This window comes from Hesperophylax consimilis, chromosome 27 (genome assembly GCF_061612785.1).
Source record: "Hesperophylax consimilis isolate HC1 chromosome 27, BYU_Hcon_1.0, whole genome shotgun sequence".
In the NCBI taxonomy this organism is placed as follows: domain Eukaryota; kingdom Metazoa; phylum Arthropoda; class Insecta; order Trichoptera; family Limnephilidae; genus Hesperophylax; species Hesperophylax consimilis.
In genome coordinates this window covers 18,944,220-18,966,903 of record NC_142862.1, presented here as the reverse complement: position 1 = coordinate 18,966,903, position 22,684 = coordinate 18,944,220, and the positions used below count along the sequence as shown (strand labels likewise).

General features: G+C 34.3%; 1 protein-coding gene across 1 annotated transcript in view; it reads left to right on the top strand.

Annotated features, from left to right (window-relative positions):
* Positions 1–22,684, top strand: part of Pdk (pyruvate dehydrogenase kinase) — a 99,123-nt gene that overhangs the window by 15,636 nt on the left and 60,803 nt on the right. The window lies entirely within an intron of this gene.

The following is a 22,684-nucleotide window of genomic DNA, read 5'->3' as shown; positions in this document are numbered from 1 at the left end:
TGGCTACCATCTTGACAGGATTGACTGGACACGGAACACAGACGAAATGCTAAGCGGGCTAGTCAAAACAGGACTTTTGCAAATACTAAAACAAATATAACATATTATTTGCGAGTTGTGCTGAATTCTGTAAAAAATATGCACAATGTTTACTATTTGGAATTATTGGATAACGCTATTATTTTCAGCTTAAAATGTATTTTTCCTTCATGGGCTATGTAGCTTTCAAATACCTATTTAACTGTTAAAAAGTGTTGAAACTGGGTATAATTAATTCATTGATACACGGAGAAAAATGAGTACGGCGTTTTTTATCACTGTACTGTTCAAAAGGTGACTGTATGATCATTTCCTAGTAAAATATTAGTCATTCAGAATATATCTAAACAAACATAAGGATTATTAACAGGAAAACAAATAATTTGAGCAGATTTTGAATTAATTAACAATATTTCATATCACTTAGTTTTCTCCGTGTACGGTTAACCAATGAATCCTCAGGTACACGGAGGTGAGTATGGCTGATTTATTAAAATCCTGTCAACGTGATAGAAATCTATTTTCTGATAAAATATTATTCCATATATATTCATATTACAGTTGTACTTTGCCTGATAAATATAATGACGAAATGCAACAATAAAATAATTTATATGAACATGTGTTCCGCCGTCCTCATAACACTTTACTGAATAATGTTTTACTAATACTTTGTACAGAAATCTGTCAATTAATTCGCTAAAGATCCATGACTTCCCCTTTCATTCACACTATGACAGTCCCTTTAGTAAGTAGCCACCTAGAGACGTGGTCTATTATTGGCCACCTTCTGGTCATGTTCTATCTCAACGTTGCAAGGGCAACAGTGATGACGATAGATATTTTAATAACTTCGCACGAAAGGAGTCTTTTTGGGTAAAGGAAGGAGTGAAACTCGATCTTGCATTGAAGGAGGGAGGTAACACAGCAGCCGGCAGATCGTTTCGTTTCAGATCGAATTAGTTATCAAAGCAATCGATTTCAATGGGTTATTTATTGCAAAGCATTGTACAGATATTTCCTAGAAGTGAGATCTGGACCTATTTAAAACCTTTCGACTCCTAGGTCCTAGGCAGGCTAATGAAATTGATTGTCTGTTAAAAATAAGAAATAATATTAAGAAAAGGACGCTTAGATGGTTTGGACATGTAATAATAATAATAATGATTGCATCATTTCTATAGCGCCGTATTCATGTGAAAATCAAGGAGTGTAAGGAGAATATATGATGCGAATGTAAATGGTATAAGAAGTCGGGGACGGCCGAGATAGATACGGAAGGCACTATCAAGTGCACCAAACACTTGAGTCGGGCCATGACAAGAGTCAGAATAACAGAAGATGTATGAATGTCAATGAGGCAAGGAGTGTGTGCCTAGACCGAGATGTTTGGCGGTCCGGCGTGATGGTTAGTTAGTTAGAATTTCAATATTTTTTTTAATTTCTTGATTAATCAATCCGAAATAAGGGATATTTGGACTTACTTTGGGCATGCCAGACATGCCCACAATTCGCTTCTATTGGTTTTATCTCTTCAGTGGTTCCTATATACAGGGTGTATCGGCATAATAATGATTGAAACTAACTAACTAACCCGACAAACTTTAACCAGCTATTCCTTAGCACATTTGGAGTAAAAAATGTTAAAGGCACTTTGCTGTCCGGTACTATTTTTTTTTTCAATTAAAAACAAAAAAAATAAAAATTTCCACACTACATCACTGTCATTGGCATTGCTTTTCGTGTTCAACAGCTGTTATAAGCAAGTAGGTACGTCGAAAAGCGTATTCGCTCTTACGCACATACTAAATAATAATAGTTAAAAATGAGACGAATGGTGCCGTGCCATTTCGTTGTGATTGTAAAAGCGCGCCAATATAGGTACACACGTACATTATTCAACGGAATTCGAATAAAATATTGCCAGATGGGTTTTCAAACTTTGACAAAGGATAAAACAGTGGTGACATGTGGTGAAAATATGAATAGTAAATTTTTTATTAAAAAAAAACGTTACCGGACAGCAAAGTGCACATAAGATTTTTTACTCCAAATGTGCTGAGGAATAGCTGGTTAAAGTTTGTCGGGTACGTGCCGATACACCCTGTATATATGCATACTACATTTAACTAATAATAACTCATTATAACTCTCAGTATCGTCTTTATGATTGACCACCATTCAGAAACAAAACTTTACTTGGAATTACATTAGCCATATTTGGTGATCAGATTTGTTTAGGCAGGTACTTGCCAACCTTCTTTTTTTCCCATAATATTCCCCTTCAACCTATCAACATACACTAATAATTGGGAATGACATAGTTCCACTGGCTTCCGGTAGTTGAAAGTCTAGTGCGGTGTTCACATAAAAAAAAAACAAAAAAAACTCTAGTTCATTCAATCACACTTAATGGATATACACTTGACTCAAGATTATAAATTATTAGAAGTTGACCTACTAAGGATACCTACAAACTTATAAAATATGTACACAAGATAAGCCTGCAGTAAATGTGATTATAATACGTTTATGGTGCATATTTGATTAGAAGTACATAGACTTGATATTACTTAATGTACAGTAATACAGGTAAACAAACTACAGTTAGTGATTTCATAAGGTACAATGTACATGGGTTTATTCAGTGACTTTACAATATGTATAGATGCGCTGTAGAAATCTCAAAGTGGCAAGCCAAAAGCAAGACAATTGTATTGCTTTTGATTTCGTAATTTTAGAACGAAACTGCCACGCGTCGCGTAAGGTCGAAAGTGCCCTCGTGTGTGATGAGAAAATGTTTTCATTACTCAGCAAACACCAATATGTATAGATGCGCTGTAGAAATCTCAAAGTGGCAAGCCAAAAGCAAGACAATTGTATTGCTTTTGATTTCTTAGTTTTAGAACGAAACTGCCACGCGTCGCGTAAGGTCGAAAGTGCCCTCGTGTGTGATGAGAAAATGTTTTCATTACTCAGCAAACATCAGTAAAAGCCAATAAATAAGATTTCATTCGTAAATACACACAAATTATATTATTTGATTATTCTAAAAAATACAATTATTTCGTTTGCTCCTCTTCAGCGCCATTAGATAAAGTGAGATAGCCTAATAGTAGTAGGTCGTCTCATACGGTATTCCGTATTCGCCTTACTGTAAGCGAGTAAGCGCATATTGTTATCTCAGTCACACCCGTGTTGTAGAACGTAGTATACGACGTAAATACGAAAACGCCGCACAGTGAGCTGAAAATCGCCTTTCATAGACATAGAGACTTGAATTTTCAAGGGTATTTTTTTGGCTAGAAATGGATTCTGCTGATCATTACTATGCTATAAAATTTCGTATGAAGCAATTGCGTGTACAAATGAAGGAGTTATCATTTTTTTAAGAAAAAATTGTATGGCACTGACATTAAAAATGAGGCTATCTCTGGAATCATAAGGTTGGCCATTATATCCTTACACACAGATATACTACTATTTATTTGTATTTTTTTGACATACTTCGTGTTGTGGTGCAACTTGCGATTTTTTTTTTAAGTTCTCAAGTTGAAAAAAAAACTTTTTTTATGTTGATGATTCATTTTAATGCTTAAATGCTTTACATATGAGTATTCTTTGTCTAGTTTACAATATTTTCTGCCCACTGTGCGCCGCCCGCTATAGTTTTCTTCGTTCGTACGCACATATTCTTTAAATGTCTATCTTTGTGATATTATAAAAATGACCCACAATGTACAACGGTGTTATTAGTCAGTATGTAAGTGCATACATGTTGTTAATGATATAACTGGATTACATCTCATCTCCGTCAATAAAAAGAGAAAAAAGGTATAAGCATAATTATAAGAAAAATGTTAAGATGAGATTGTGACTTGACCAAAGCAGCTAAGTTGCAGTCGTCTGGCAGTCCTACCGAGAGTGAGCGGAGCAATCGGACCAACCATAGTGTACGAACACAAAGAACGCGTGTTTCGGCTTTCAGATTACCAGCACTCATTGCCTGAGTCCGCCGGAGAAGATAGGCGCCTAGTTGTGGACACATAGAACGCCGGTTAAATCCGCGCCATTTGCGCGGTAGCCTGATAGCAGCTGTCAGTTTTAACAAAATGTCAAGCTCGTCGGAAGAAGATTTTATACTTTTGTAGAATTCTTTCTTGAAATTAAGAAATAAAACAATTGGTATTCATCCAATTAATAGTAGTAGAAAAAGACATGGTGAATTTATGAATTTTATTTATTAATGAAAGATTTTTTAAATATACCTTATTTCACTCGTGACATTTGAGGTTATTATAAAATTTTCTTACTTCGTACTTTTGTTCGTACCGTTTTCATTCATATCCTTAGTAAGTCGCTCATTAGTAAGTCGCTCATTTTGACAGGACTTGTTTATTTACGTTTTGACACTAGCTTCCAAAACAAGCTTCACTAACCGGCCGCACCGGCGAGTAGGAATTAAGAATTCATTCCGGTAAAGCTTCTCGGCGCGCCAGCGCGCGGACACAAATCTGAAAGCCCAGCTACACTACTCGCGAAGTTGATCGAAGTTGACCGAATACGATAGTGTGGGCACGAACTTCACTTCGCTTCGGGCAACTTCGCTTCGCTTCGCCCGACTTCCGATTGTTGTCGGTAAATGCGCCCGAGTCAAAGGACTCGAAGCGTTACTCGCGAAGTTGCACGAGTGTGTGGGCACGCACTTCGAACTTCGGCTAACTTCGTCGAGGACTTCGTCGAAGCGTCGAAGCGAGTGTAGCTGACACTTTAACCTGCCTTCACTATGTGCGTTCTCACACGTTTAGATACAAACATTCTTGTCGGCGCGCCTGCGCCAGTCGGCCGCTTACTCGCTGGCTAATCTGAAAGCCGAAACACGCTTTCTTTGTGTTCGTACACATAAGCGAGGCTTGGCGCCCGCGCCCCTAAGCCAGCTTGAATGGTGTAAGAAGTCGGAGACGTCCAAGAAAGACACTGGCAATAGCGAAGCATTATGGGGTCCACTAGTAATGCATAAAAACATATTTGTATATGCAGCCACTGAATAAATTAAACTTGATTAGGAATTGAATACTTTGATATCAATGATGAAGGAAGTCTGTTATCATATAAAATATTTTTTACGTGTGCAAGAATCAAAAGATAAGTAATTAAGCATACTTATTCACTAACTGTATTTTATTATAGCTTTAGTAAAATCACAGTTAGCTCTTTTATTTGGAAAACAATAGTTTATAAAATTGTTGGTTTATAGATGTACATGTGTGATTTACCTGAGAAATTAATTATAGATTTCATTAATATACTTGGCACATTATGCTTTTAATAATTATACAGTACAGCTACTATATTTTATTTAAAATTACAACAAGAGTTACCCCATAATGCATGTATGTACTTTGGTTTATTTGGGACAAGAAAACATTTTTAACAGACATTTTACATTTATTTTCGTTGCAATTGAAGATATTTACTTCAGAGTATAGTGACTTTTATACCTATGTGAATGGCACATGTTGGGCCGTATGCTTTTGAATAAATAAATAGATAGAAGTCTATTGTTGGCATGTTTCATGTACCCGAAGTATGGTCATTTTTACCTTACTTTTGATGACACTAATAACAAACTTATTAAAATATCAAAATTCTTGAATAAATTATCAATAATTTAATTATAAGGACGTTAAGGATCTTATGTCTCTGAAACATTCATAATCAAAAGATATTTTAATTTACGCTTTATTACAAAATACATTCCACTAACCTACAACTAAGACGAGAAATTTGACGACATTTGCCATCTCTAAATTCTCTCTGTCGGTTTGTGCGCTTAGTTCTTCTAAACTACGCAACGGATTTTGATAGGATTTTCACTATCATTTAGAGAATTTCTCCCGGAAGGTTTATATATATAATACATGTCTATTATATTTGTAGAAAGTAGAGAAAAGTCGCACAACGTCGGGTACACTTTAGCTAGTCTCTCTATAAAATTATTTAATATCCTCTTGCAACTAAAACCATTCAAACAATAACCGACTTGAAAAGAAGTATTTAGATATGGATTATGGATACGGGAAGGAAGAATATAGATACAATGTTGTAACCACAGACATAGGAATTAATAGACGAGAAGATAATGGCGAGGGGTAAAATCAACTGTTGAAGAACGAAGGGGGTTAAGCTGACTGTGATTCGTCAATAAATCAATCTGACAGTAAATAGGCATCTCGCATTATAATATCACCATTTACTTCTTAAAAGTAAAATCTGCTTTTGAATGAATAGACATTTTTACATGGGAGCGCAAATTACTCGCCACGTTATGAACTAATTTGCGAAGTCCAAATTCGGCAAAGTAAATTTCTTCTGTTTGCAGAGTCGTAGTTAGTTTCAGAGTATTTAGTTAAGACACTTTTACAAATGTTTCATAATTCACCTACCCCAGTAAACAACGATGAGCACACTTGAGAATCGCTACATTGTGATGTGATAGTATATGTTTCTAAAACTGATCCATATAATACGGTGTGAATAAGCTTAAAATAAAGTAAAATAATGCTTACTTATGGAATGTAATACGACAATTGGGTTTATTCTCTTTTTCACATCTATTTTTACAAGTTTTCATATCACAAGTCAACATTTTGCCGTGTTATTTCGTAAAATGAACCGATGATGCCTCGACCATAGTTCGCACAAGAATGATGACGTCACGTTTTCAAATTTCACTTGAAGCCATACGCGAGCCCAGCCGGCTCCAATGGAACCGGTATGGGGAGTGGGGATAATACGCTTTTAATCACTTAGGGCAGGTCTACTAATATTCATATGTCTATGGTTGTAACCTATCAAATATTAACGCTATAGTTTTTGTTTTTTTTTTTCTTGATAGTGCTTTATAATTTTCCTCTTGTAATATTTAGCAGACTTAGTTTAAGAAAATAAAATACTTACAAAAAAAACTAATCTAAACCTAAATACAATTCACACACAAAACCATGCACAATGTGACCTTAGAACGGGGTAACGGGGTTTATTTCAATTCGGTCGTGGATCACACTTCTAGTTATTATATGATCAGTGTCTCCAGTTATCATATTACCGAATGCAGATTGTTATCGATCATCGTAATTAACTTTGTTATTGTCGACCATATCTCAATACTTAATGCCAACATCAATTTAATTACGCGTCACATGACATGACACTGTATTGTGTCTGTAATGACAAATTGTATTGTTTTTAACGATATTAATTATTAATATTAATTGTTGGTACGCGAGCTTATGCGATGCAAAATCTAATGACGGGTTGTTCCACAGAATTTGAACAATTCATCAAATTGAAAAGTTGATTTTTAAGGTCTTTGACGGTTCTATTCAAATTCTGTTGTTATTTCAGTTTTGTGAAACAAATGGCCAATAATGATATAATAACAGAACTTGAATAGAACCTTCACAGAACTTGAAAATCAGCATTGAAATAAGATGAATTGTTCAAATTCTATGAATCAATTATTTTATGATTATTTTGTGAAAATACACTTTTTGTAAGTTATACTTTGAAATATTAAAAGGGATTTTTTTTGCGCCCATACATACGCAATTTGAATATGAATAAATAGTTTTGTCCATATAAAAACTAAATTCTCTCAAGAAAGGCATACAAATACAATATTCTACCGGTGATTCAGGTCAATATTGTATCTGTAATAATTCATTTTACTATTTTAAAGCATAACTTGCATAAACAGTATTTTTCGTAGAATATTTAAATGAACGTCTTCTATGAACGCGTAGTCTTCGAATCCTTAATTACCTACCTACATAATTATATATTTTATGTAACATTTTTTTTTAAATTTTAAATCAAATGCGTAATTATACAACTTTCCTATTTTTTCCTAACTTTTCAGTCTGGTTGGTACCATAATAGAAAAGCTCAGTCAAAGTTAGAATAAGAAAAGTTGTATGTTGAAAACTGTTATTTCGTGTACAATATTATGTAATTTCAAAAACTGTATAATAATAAAAATATATATTTATTTCGAATTTACGGCACAAGTGCCATTTACATACAAAGTTTTTATTTTAATTTTTTACATATACATAGTGCAGTATTAAATTTTGATGAGAAAAATTAAAGAATTAAATTTAGTTAAAACATAACAAATAAAATAACAGTAAAGAAAGAAGCAATGACAATAGCCTGTTATGTAGTGACCTCCTTAAAATAAATGGCGTTAAAATGTTTTATTAGTGCAGCTTTATACTTTACAAGGGGAATATTAAAAGTATTGGAACGGGCATTTTGCCTAGTTAGGAACCATTAATTTCGCCCTGATAAGGTACAATAATCTATAATCACTAAAAATATTTTAATTATATCTTGTATCATATTGTACTGTATGTAAATCTAAAGGAATAAATAAATAAATAAATCTGAGAATTTAGCATAAAAGTTCCCAAGTGTGTGCAATCTATTTATAACTGAGTTATATCTTGAGACTAGTATAATTGTCAATAATACATACTAGAGGACCTTGATCTAATGGTGGGTACATGAAATTGAATCAACATTAATATGTCAGGGCTATCCAATTTATAATTTTGTATAAAAATATAAGATCAAAAAATCTTTTTCTATCACTTAACTTAAGCAATTTCAATGAATATAATAAGAAATCATAATCTATTGTTTCTAAAGGAATTCCAAGCCTTATTATATTGTAAAGGCTTGGCAATAATATACGCCCACGTTGTTTTATTTACATTAAATCTTTATCGATAAGTACAGATAAAAATGATAAAGTGATTTCAATCATCAATATTTTTCTCGTGCGTTTCAAATACATAAAAGTAATTATTGTTACGCACGTATTTCTCTTGTTTATGCCAGCAAACCATTTTCATAATAATAATAATATTTTGCTGATTTCCATGAAAACGCACCTCAAAGGCGCTGTTATCATTTACATTGTTTAAGAGGTCAATGCTCTCCATTAGGTTATGTCTATTTGCTATGGTGAAGGCAAGTAGGTACCTATAACGTATATACATATATAACCATTGTAAAAATAATAATATTTCTGTTCTTTTTTAGATAAGTCTTTTTATAAGCCCAGAAAAAAATAATGTAAAGTCCTATGAAAACTGCTTTAAAGTTCAAAATTTCCTACTTACGAACCCATTTTCTGTTATGGTTTTATTGTATAATGTGGCAAATTAAGTTATTTATAAAATGATCGGAAAACATTTGAATATTTATGCCTGAACATCCACAAAATAAAATAAAAGGCACTTTTTGGCCGTGTTTTTTTCTTGCCTAAATCAAAAAAGCTGGATGGTGTTAAGCGGTAATTTAAGCCTTATCTCCATCTACGCAAGGAGTGTTATTTATGGCGGCTCGATTCAAAATATTACACGACGTATGGCATCGCCTTAATTTATTTACATGCATTACGATGCATTGTGCATGTTCAAAGCACACTCTGATTGTGGACCATCAATGTATAGAGGATTTTTTTGAGATATTTTTATCTCCGGGATCTAAAAGTTGTTGCTGAAAAAATAATCCCCGGACATCTGGATAATTTTTGTAAAGTTTGCATACTGTTAGAAAATGACCTATAAATTAACAAATGAATCACAAGGTTTAAAGTTTATTAAATTGACAAACATCAACGGAAAAATTGAATATCTCTAAATAGTATAAAATAAAGTCGCTATCCGCGTCTGTCTGTTTGTGTGCTTAGTTCTTCTAAACTACGTAACTGATTTTGATAGGGTTTTTACTATACTTTTAGAGAATTTCTTCCGGAAGGTTTATATTTACAATACATGCATAATGAATTTATAAAAAGTGACGAAAAGTCGATGTTATGTAATCAAGTCGTAAAAAAATATTTTCCGGCGTTTACATTACTAACGCTGGCTAAACCTTATGAGATACATCAAAATAATGTACTACGAAATTGTATATCTTAAAAAGGCCTACAGATAAGTCCATCACGGTATATGTCGTCTATCTCTCAAGGGAAACCCCCAGCAACGCGGGGGCGGTTATATCTCAGCTAGTAATTCATAAGATTTTTTTAAATTAACAAACATCAACGGAAATATTGAATCTAATTTATATTTTTTATTAAATTGACAAACATCAATGGAAACGTTAAATATAATTGTTATTATTTTTTTTTATTAAAATGACAAACATCAATGGAAATATTGAATTTAATTTATATTCTTTTATTAAATTGACACACATCAGTGGAAATGAATATAATGCATAATATTTTAGAAAACCTCGAAAAGATAACGAATTATGCGAGTAATTTTCGTATCTCAGTGAAATAATGGGGGCATCGGCACGGGTAAAGTACCCAGTGAGGCTTACGTTATCAAATAGTGTTTTAAAATTTAAAAACTATTATAACAAAAAAAAATCCAAACTGGACTCACTCCAGACGAGTCTTCCCTTCGATCAAACTGAGCAAGCTAAAAAAATAACAGCTAGTTGAATCATTGCGGTAGGGTTGCTAGGTTTCAAAAAGTACTGCGCGTTGTAGATTTTTGTTTGCAATCACACACAATTATTGTAATTCAGCGTAATTCATGATATTATTTTTCGACGAATGACAAGAAATCGTCAAGCAAATTTAAAAAATCGACCATCTAATACATTATGAGCAAACATTCCAATCGCGATTTGTCACACAGGTACGGAGCTGAGAAAATCACAAAAAACTGTTTTATAACAACCCAACCCAAGTGCTCGAAAATAATCTTCACGATAATCTGTAGTTTGTATATAAGAACACCATAAAGATATTCTCAATCATATTAAGCACGTCTAATTTATTATTTTTTACGATTTAAATTTATAACCAAAACACGATTTGTAGGAAACTTGCTTACATGGGCAAAACATCATTTAAATAAAAAAATCATATACCTACAGGGTTTTCCAATAAGAGGTGTTATTTTGATATTCAATCGTAAAAGATCAATGGTTTCGTTGCTTGTGTGGCACGTAGCGCCGTCTTGTTGAAAGTAAACGCTGTCCAGATCAATATTATCCAATTCCGGCCATAAAAAAATATTAATCATCTCGATAGCGCAATCCATTCACCGTAACTGTTGCTCTAGCCGCATTTTCGAAAAAGTAATGTCCAATGAATCCGCCGGACCATAAACCGCACCAAACAGTCACACGTTGAGGATAGAGAGACTTTTCAACAATAATTCTTGGGTTTTCCGAGCCCCAGATGCGACAATTTTGCTTGTTGACGAAGCCACCGAGGTGGAAATGGGCCTCATCACTCAAGATGATTTGCATTTGATTCACTCAAGTGAATTTTAATAATTTCAATGCGTTTTTGAAGCGTGTATCGTTCCATTTATATTAATGGCGTAGTTTCTACTTGTCAAATGTCAAAAAATGACAGCTTCAAAAGTAACATCTACTGAAATAGCGGGCTATTCAAAATAACACCTCTTATTGGAAAACCTTGTATAATATAAAATACTCTTTATCCAAGTTATGCTTCGAAATATTAAAACGAATTGTTTGTTTGCGCCCGTACATAAGCAATACGAACATTAATAAATAGTTTTGTCCGTATAAAAACTCAATTCTTTCAAGAATGGCATACAAATACAATATTGGATTGAACATCGATACAATATATTGCATTTGTTTGCCTTTCTTGAAAGAATTGAGTTTTTATACGGGCAAAACTATTTATTAATGTTCATATAGCTTATGTACGGGCGCAAACAAACAAATCGTTTTAATATTTCAAAGCATAAATTGCAAAAAGTGTATTTTCATAAAATAATTAAATTAACGCTAATCTACTAACGCGTAGATTATAACATAGGTACATTACGTTTCCCCTCAACAGGGGCTGTGCTGTCTAATTTCTATCTACGCATTTATTTCTAGGATTACTTGCTAAAATTTCAGTGCATTTTCATTGTCTTTCATTTAATGTTATTTAGATGTTTATTTTAATAATCTAATAATTTCCAACATAAAGACTTGGCCGCAGCTCAATGCGTGCGAGACACTGCTTTTGTTTATCTTTGTGCTATATTACAATACGCCTACAACAGATTATATTACTAGTGCAGTCCCGTGAAAAATCACGGGTTATTATTATTTTAGAGTTTGTGAAGCTGAAAGTTTTTATAAAATATTTGCTTTAAGATCATTGCCCGTCAAAAAAAGAATACACGATCAGAAATTAACCATTCGAATGAACACCATTAGTAAACTTTAAAAATCATTTGTATAGTGGAATAACATAATGCGTTAAACCCACAGACATATGAATATTAATAGACTAGAAGTTAAGGACGAGGGGTTAAAACAAGAGTTGCGGGACGCAGAGAGGAAAGCTGACTGTGATTCGTCAATAAATCAATCTGACAGTAAATAGCCATCTCGCATTATAATATCACCATTTAGTTCTTAAAAGTAAAATCTGCTTTTGAATGAATAGACATTTTTACATGGGAGCGCAAATTACTCGCCACGTTATGAACAAATTTGCGAAGTCTAAATTCGGCAAAATAAATTTCTTCTATTTTCAGAGTCGAATATTTCGTTTACGTATTTAGTTAAGACACTTTTATAAATGTTCATAATTTACTTCCCAGCAGCAACCAACCAGCTTTGTGTTTCGCGTCCAGACGTATCTCGATGTGATAGTATATGTTTCTACAACTGATCCATATTATACGATGTGAATATGCTTAAAATAAAGTAAAATAATGCTTATATATGGAATGTAATACGACAATTGGGTTTTTTCTCTTTTTCACATCTATTTTTACAAGTTTTCATACCACAAGCCACCATTTTGCCGTGTTATTTCGTAAAATGAACCTCGACCATAGTTCGCACAAGAATGATGACGTCACGTTTTCTAAATTCACTTGAGGCCATACGCGAGCACAGCCGGCTCCAATGGAACCGGTATGGGGAGTGGGGAATAATACGCTTTCAATCACTTAGGGCAGGTCTACTAATATTCATATGTCTATGGTTAAACCTCAAATTGTATTATTTAATAATGTAAGATAATATTAACGACTGTGAAACAGAAGGACAGAAAAATATTCAGTTGCATCTAGGAATTGAACCCAGGACCTCTTCATTGCCGGGGAAGTGCTCTAACCACTGAGCCAATTAGACCATCATAATTTTTAATTGTATCATACTTACTCCGACTGCGAGTGGAGAAGAGATACGAAACACTCTTCCATCCCGGGGCCTTTAGGGAACCAAGGAGGCATGGAGAGGAGATACGGAGTCCTCTTCCGTCGTGGGGCCTTTAGGGAACCAAGGAGGAGTGGAGACGAGAGACGAAGTCCTCTTCCATCGTGGGGCTTTCAGGGAACCAAGTAGGAGTGGAGAGAAGATATGAGGCCCTCTTCGCTGGTGGGACCTTCGTGGAACCAAGGAGGAGTGTAGAGGATAGACGAAGTCCTCTTCCATCTTGGGGCCTTTAGGGAACCAATGAGGAGTGGAGAGATGAGGCTCTCTTCCCTTTTGGGGCCTTCAGGGAACCAAGGGGGATTGGAGAGGAGAAATGAGACCTGGGAATACACATTGTGGAACCAGAAGACATAGCAACATATCCAATGACAACCCTGGTGAACTCTAAAGGAATGAGGTAAAATGGGAGATAGCACAATGGAACTATGGCCTAAGTGCTCACGGGAACTATATGTAAACCGTCTCCGCTCTATATAAAAAATAAAAAAAATACTTCGACTGAGAGCCACCAACACTATCTCCATTTTCCTAACGCATATAACCTTCGCTCCAATCTATTACTATGTCTGTATATCTCTAATTCTTATTAGAGAGAATGAAACCTTGAACTTGATGTGACTTTCGCAGTGTGGTCGTGACTCGTGACTAGATTAATTTATTATTCATTTAACCTTTTTGGTCACATACCTAGATCTTTGTGTGGTTTGTGTGAGATTCAAAATGTAGCCCACAGACAAAATAACATCAAAATATAATTATATATACAGCGTCTCGGCAAAGGTTAAAAATACACGTTTTTATTACGTGCATTTTCTATTTTGATATGTCGTTCTTTCGTAAAATCACACCTACACAAACAAATGATGGGTACTAGCTCTTTATTATGTATTTTACAGAATAAACACTACATTAACTATTAGATACTGTCGATTTGTGAAAGAGTGCTCCCTCGTGGGTTACCTGATTTCATCAACTTACAAGTCCTATTCTCCGACACCCCTTTCTCTGCCCATCCGCTCTACATTTCCAAACAATCTAAGCATTCCTTTGTTAATCATGTCTTATTAGATTGATACATAGGGCAAGTACATAATTTACAATTCCGTCGTACATTATTTTGATGTATTTCATAAGGTTTAGCCAGCGTTAGCAATTTAAGCTAATAATTAATATTTTTACAACTTGAATACAAAGACTTTTCTCTATTTTTATAAGTGTAATATGCATGTTTTATATATATAAACCTTCTCAAAATCCGTTGCTTAGTTTAAAAGATCTAAGCACACAAACAGACTATGCTATGTAGTTATAATGTAAATACTTGGACTGGTGACGGAAGAATGACGCGCGGAACCCCGGATATGCAACGATTTGACTCGATTCACTTTATCCGAAACTAAAGATAATTTGTTGCGTCAAGGTGCAAAGATCGACTTTTGTATCTATCTCAATCTGTGCTTATTTTGGATGCTGTCCAATAATAGATCCATAAATTTATACCTATTTACTGACAGGGGAGTCACTTCTCTAGATGTTGTTGTTTTTATGTGAATACAAGAGTCCCAACAGCTCCCTGCTGTCCAGAGCCGGTGAGACTAAGACATCAAATATTGTTATAAGGGTATGTTGTGAGACGAGAAATAGTAAAGAAAGGAAGGAGACGTGTAGATGAAGGTTGGGAAGTGCTTACGTGACTATTGTGATCTGGATACCAAACACATCGCATGCAACTGAAATCAAATTTTCTTTTTATAGAGTATCTACCACAAATAATAATAGTTATTTTTATAAGTTCTTCTTATCGCGCCGACTGCATAACCGATATTTAATTCTCCGTCGAAATTCGATTATGTTTCAAACTCTTGGGTTCCGGATTTAAATTTTAATATTTGATTCGTAGTTTGGTATTTTGATATTCGAAGAAAATTTCATTCTGAAAATCTTTGGTATTTAGGCCAACCTGATGACATTTTAATTTTCATCATGATGACGTCATGATAATCCTTTTTTGTTGTGTGCTTCACATAACGCACATCAGTTGTCATAATATTTAACTGTCGTGGCTAGTGGATTGAGTTCTAATGACGTCAGAACTCTTTCGGTCAAAATATATAGAGCGTTTAGAAATTTTATTTATTTTTACAACAAAGCCAGTAGCATCCCTAATAAATTGAGGTATGTTGAGAGGTTGATGGTAGTGGGGAAGGGAAAGAAATGGGGAAGAGGAAGGTTTGTTTATTTTTTTTAAACCGTACATGAGTCCCAACTGCTTCCAGCCAATGAGAATATGGTATCCTCAATTGCGATATGTGGAGAGAAGCCATTTCAAACAACGAATGTTTCGATTTTAAAATAATTTTTTTTTTTAATTCCAGCAATAAATATTTATTTAGATAACTTTTAATAACTGTTCTATTTAGATACGTAATTAGAACTGACTCGAAAATACACTGACGGTGATGTCCTTGTTAAACGTCACTGAGAAACAGCATTTTGTCATGCTTACATCTACTTACTACTATTAGCGAAAGAGGCACAATAAGTGCATACGTAGCAAGCCATTTCAAGCAACTTTTCAGTTCTAAATGGTGGTCTTACACTAGGGCGATACTGAGAGTGTCTTCCACTCTAGTGGAGATGTACCTGGCTATAGTATAGATCTGGTCACCAAGCACGGCTTCAGGGCGATTCTGAGTGTATCTAGTATATACCACTCTGGAACGTGTCCTGAATATAATATCTATATTTTTTTATTTATTTAATAGTTGTAAAGTAATACAAATTAATCGATAAATTTAACTTGTTTCTTTTATAATTATTTTTGGAAAACGAACATATAATTAAAGACACGAGTACAATTAACTTCAGTGCTTAGATAAGTGTGTCGATTCCTACCTATACAATGTATAGGTAATAAAGTGCACTAACTTCAGTGCTTAGATAAGTTTGTCGATTCCTACCTATACAATGTATAGGTAATAAAGTGCACTAACTTCAGTGCTTAGATAAGTATGTCGATTCCTACCTATACAATGTATAGGTAATAAAGTGCACTAACTTCAGTGCTTAGACAAGTTTGTCGATTCCTACCTATACAATGTATAGGTAATAAAGTGCACTAACTTCAGTGCTTAGACAAGTTTGTCGATTCCTACCTATACAATGTATAGGTAATAAAGTGCACTAACTTCAGTGCTTAGATAAGTATGTCGATTCCTACCTATACAATGTATAGGTAATAAAGTGCACTAACTTCAGTGCTTAGACAAGTTTGTCGATTCCTACCTATACAATGTATAGGTAATAAAGTGCACTAACTTCAGTGCTTAGACAAGTTTGTCGATTCCTACCTATACAATGTATAGGTAATAAAGTGCACTATCTTCAGTGCTTAGATAAGTTTGTCGATTCCTACCTATACAATGTATAGGTAATAAAGTGCACTAACTTCAGTGCTTAGATAAGTTTGTCGATTCCTACCTATTCAATGTATAGGTAATAAAGTGCACTAACTTCAGTGCTTAGATAAGTTTGTCGATTCCTACCTATACACTGTATGGTAATAAAGTGTACTAACTTCAGTGCTTAGATAAGTATGTCGATTTCGATTCCTAAGTGCACTAACTTCAGTGCTTAGATAAGTATGTCGATTTCGATTTCTACCTATACAATTTATTCGGGGGTAAAGTGCACTAACTTTAGAGGGTTATTCTACATCATAATGCAAGTAAAAAAGATTTAACGAAACTTTTTTCGAAATCTCAACTATAAATCTCATACTTCTATGGAAAAATATTTTTGAATGGGAAAAACAATGGAATTTCGAAAAAAAAAATCTTTTTTTTTACTTCTACCATCATGTAGAATCACCTCCCGAATTTTTCACGGCTTGGAATCAAATTCTTGAAAAAGTATTTCGAAATCTAATGGTACGTATTAGCCTCGAATTACGGGAAAGGAACGAAGCAACTGCAAACGGCGTTTGCTTCGTTCCTTTCCTATATGTTTAGGTTCATCTCTGAAGTTCGGCTCGCGTATGGACACGTAGCATAAGAATTAATGGAAGATCTAATCTATAACTTGACGGCCGGCATAGTCCAGTGGTAACGCATTGGACTGCCATTCCGAAGGTCGCGGGTTCGAACCCGGCGTGCGCAAATAAATTTTATTTGATTAATTTGTGTTATTTCACAATTAATTAATTAAAATAATATATAGTATATTTGCGGCACGTTCCAGAGTGGAAGATACTACCAGTATCGCCCTGGTGCAAGACCACCATTCAGAATTGAAACGTTGCTCCAAATGGCTTTAGCCGTGTTTAGTGACTAGATCTGAATAGCCAGGTACTTCCCCACCTTCCTCTTTCCTTTCCCCACTTACCTTCAGCCTCACAGCATCCCCCAATCGGGGATGCCATAGTCTCACTGGCTCCAGACGGGAGCAGTTGGGACTCTTGTGAGGTATTCACTATAAAAAAAAAAAAAATAAAAATAAATCATAACAACTCGACAACGCAACACTGCTGTCCTAACATTAGTAAAATTTCTATTTATTTCCATGTATTTACAACGCACATTGAGGTGATTTTTCAAAAACGGCGCTATTATAAATTAACCAATTATTATGTTCGCTAAGTGCCTTTAATGGCTATGTCAGACGACGCTATACGGATCAAGCGTTCTTTGGGCGTGGCCATACCCCTCGTCATACAATCGCATACAGAGCTGTCACACCAGACAGCTGTGTTATAAGTGCGGGCGTGTCGTGATCTGCTAGCCAGGAGACATTTGAAAATGATGTGCCCCAACGACATGAGATGGGGTCAGATCAATTAGGGAGCTGCCATGGTCACGCGGCTGTCAGCCGTCAAGATGATAGATCCCGTACAAATAAATGATATTCCGCGGCAGCTCCTTAATTGAACTTTTTTTTTTCCATAGTGACAATAAAGGGTTAAAAACATCTGGAGCCGAGTTTGTGCTTCGACGCATTTTAAAATACATTAAACAACTGATATTAACCCATAGCGACCCTATTTTTTTTAAATTTGAATTTCAACTACGGACACAACTTGCTCGATTTACTCGAAAAGTGATACCACAAAATCGACTACAAATTATATACTTTTTAGAAGAGACATGAAGCGAATATATAGGTTCCCCTTTGGTCCAATTAGTCCGATCTGTCCTTCGACGCGCCCAACGCTCTGACGCCGAGCGACCGAAAACTAGAACATCCGGTTTGCGTGCAGTACGCACCAATTAAGACGAAATAAGATCCTAAAAAAATATCAGTTATGGGCGTGAACGCGATTTAAGTGGGCGGAGCAAATTAGTTTCACACGCGCTCCGCTCGAATTAAATATTATAATATTTCGGGGTTCAGAGGAATGAAGTACGTTGCAATGGGGAACACCCGACACCACGAACTGTTCGAAGTCAGAGCAGCGATGAAATCCACTAGATGGTACCCATGAGTAAGGTTTGAACATGAAATGCTTAATAATGGGCGTCTTTCAAACTATGTGAATAGTAATATTAAGTTGAATGTGCATGTTTTAGGCAAATTTCGATAGAAACGTTACCTATTGCAGAAGGAGCTCATGATTTTATGATTCTTATCAGATTTCTGTAACCATACTGCTAGACGGTAGGCAGTAACTTATGACTCGTAACCGACGTGTTCTTCATTGACAGATGTCAAAGCAATACGGTATTCAATCACGAATCATTTTCATAATATCTGATCATAATTATATCTGAATATATTGACAAGATAAATAAAATATCAGTCATTTTCAATATTTATTATTATCGTTTACAAAAAGTTACATAAAACAAATAATTATGTAATGTAAAAAGCATAAGATGCAACTTTTTTTGTATAAAGGCCATCATTTATTATAATATAAGTTAGAAATAGTAAAAATAATTTTATATAAAAAACTAAAATAATTATTCAATAAATAGCATTTCGTCGAAATCTAAACGACGATTTCCAAATTGACGTTCTTTACATACAATATCTAAGATATGTGGAGGATCACGAACATTCATAGACCTTGTGACTCCAGGATCGATAAGCTCGACAAGAATGCAATCCATTTAAAAATTAGTTAATTTAATAAGCATTTTTTCTTCCCAGAACTTGTCATCTCGAAGTATACGCTCAACTATCTCTAAGTTAGATAATTACAATCATAAAAAGAGTCGTGCTGCGAAATTCTATTTAATACAGTTAAAGAAAAAATATGTCTTCTATTTTCCTTCCTTCCAGAATAACGGGTTTCTTCTCTTCCTGTGTAAACAAAACTTTTACTTTATTTACGTCAATTTTTTTTTTTTTTTTAATTTTTTTTATTAAAAGTATACAATACAGAATATAGTATATTATATAAAGCATTGTACTCCCAGGAGTTAATAAACTCATTGCGGGAATGATACGCATTACATGAAACATATAGCTGTATGTATTAAATGGACATATGATGGGACATACACAACATTATTATTTCAGATAGTCATTAATAAGATGAAGTTTGAGCATGTTAGTTTGGGTCTTTTTACATTGACTTGCACATTTGATCTCGTTGGGTAGTTGATTATATTTTGTGTGAGCTATGTATTCCAGGGATCTTAGTCCATATTTTGTTGATTTGATTTTTGGTATATGTAGTTTGTTGTGATTTCTTGTGTTGTGTTGGTGTACGTCGTAATTGTAATAGAGTGTAGTGTTGGAATGTGCCGAGTGTTGAATTACTTTTAATATAGTTTTCGTTATTTCAAAAGTGGGAATGGTATTAAAATGAAGTATTTGGGTGTTTCTGTAGATGTCTTTGACATGTGTGTCCCAAGGTAAACTGAAAATATTTCGCAGGGCTCTATTTTGGACGACTTGGACTTCTGAAATCATTTTTTTTGTAGCAAATCCCCAGATTCCGGCGAGATATATTAGATGTGAGTGAATCATAGCATGGTAAATCGATTTTAATAGAGAGGGAGGAAGTAACCCGCGAAGTCTATATAAAACACCAGTTATATGAGTAATTTTGGATAGAACATGTTTAAATTGGTGATTCCATGTGAGTTGTGAATCAATGAAAAGGCCAAGATATTTTGTAACATCAGCCCTTTCAAGGCGGTTATTATCAAGACTTATATTAAGACATACATTTTTTTATTTGCAAACAGTATGTAATGTGTTTTTTTTATCTTTAGACTAAGTTTGTTTAATCGCAGCCAGTTTGCCAGGCAAGCTACATCACTTTCCATTTCCTTTTCAAGTTCGTTTAAATCATTATTGTGATAAAGAATCACTGTATCATCTGCATAGAGTTGTATTGTACCCTTAAGTCCCCATTTAGCAATATCATTTATATATATATTAAAAATAGTAATGGTCCAAGTACGGAGCCCTGAGGCACGCCACATTTTATCGTTCCCATGCTGCTTGTCCCCTTTCCAACAAAGGTCTGACAGTGTCGGTTAGAGAGGTAGCTACACAGTAACTTCAGGGGAGTGCCTACTATGCCTAGGTGTTCTAGCTTCTTTAGTAGTATCCCATGGTCAACCGTATCGAAAGCCTTTTTAAAATCTATAAATAAGCCTGCAGCATGCTTACCCTGGTCTATATGCTTTTGGAGGGCGTATACAAAATCGAAGGCAGCACATTTTGTGTTAGATTGGTTTCTGAATCCATACTGTTGGGATGCGAGTAAATTGTTTGATAGGAGATATTTAGTGAGCCTAAGCTTAATAACCTTTTCAAAAACTTTAGAGACGACAAAGAGGATGGATATAGGACGGTAATTAGAAGGATTTTTTTTGCAATCATCTTTGTAAATCGGAATTATTTTTGCTATCTTTAGTTGATCTGGGAAGATTCCACTATTCAGGGATTGATTAATAAGAAAAACAAGGTGGTCAGCTAATATATCTTTGCAAAAGTTCAGGTACACTGGTGTAATTCCATCTAAACCTGGAGATGCATTAGACTTTAGTTGAGAGATGATACTGAGAACTTCTGTTTTATTTGTTTTGGCCATGTATAAGGACTGGATTGCTTTTTGATCCGTGTTTATAGTGATAGAATCATCTGGATATGATGCAATTGTAGCTGCTAAGTTTTCCCCAACTGATATAAAGAAGTTGTTAAAAGTTGAAGCTATCTGTGTTGGGCATGTTATTTCTTCATTCTTAATGAGAAGACATTCAATTTCATCTTTCTGGGGTGTCGAGCTATTTGTTAGAATTGCATTTATTATTTTCCATGTCTGTCGCGGATTACGCAGGTTTTCTTTAAATATAGTCGTGTAGTATTTGGTTTTAGCATATCTTCTATAGTTGGTAACTTGATTTCTTGTTTTATTTCTCAGTGCTGTGAATATATCACTTTACTGATTTTTTTTCCAGATTTTAAACGCATTGTTGCGCTGTTTGATAAGTGCATTTAATTTTGCATCAAACCATGGAGTATTACCCCTCCGTTGGTCTCCTATGCGTAACTCAGATTTATGTTGGGATGATTTTATTGCTGTTTTGATGTATTCATTAAAATTATTACAGATTTCATTGGCATTACTGGTGGTTTCGTGTGGAAAGTTGTGGGATTCTACATATGTTTTTAACATGTTTTTATCGGTTTTGGTGTTGTTTGAAAAAGAATGTATTCTATTATTAGTGTGATGTTTCAAGCTGTTTTGGTAATCTAATATCAAAATGTTATGATCACTTAGGTAGGCATCTATATTTGCAGTAGTTGAGGAAATATTTTGTCTGTTTGAGATGATATGGTCTATTAGAGAAGTAGAGGTATCTGTTACTCGTGTAGGATAGGATGTGTTACATATGAAACAGTTGTATGAGTCTAGCGTGTTGATGTATTTAAGAGATGTATTATTTTTTTGAAGAATGTCAATGTTGAAATCACCAAAGATAAGGGTATCATCTGTACAGTTATTTAAAATAGATTCATGATACATTAAGAATTCGTTAATGTTTGAGGTAGGCTTTCTGTTTATAACATAAATATTTAACGGTTTAAAATTTCTATTACGGATATATAATTGAAAACAATATGTATGGGAAATATGTATTTGAAAATTTTTTACGACTTCAATACGTTCATAATAAAATTATATGTTTAAATCAGTTATTACTTGCTCAGAATTTTTCTCCGGTGAAATCGGTCCTTTCGGCATCGGATTATTGATATATTAAGTATTTTCGTGATTAAATAAAAACAATATTAGAAACATTATGTTAATTCACTTTTCAATCAAATTTTGGAATTATACACACGAGCGTATAAGTACGTATAGACGGGTATATACAAGTGTATAAATTACCTGCTG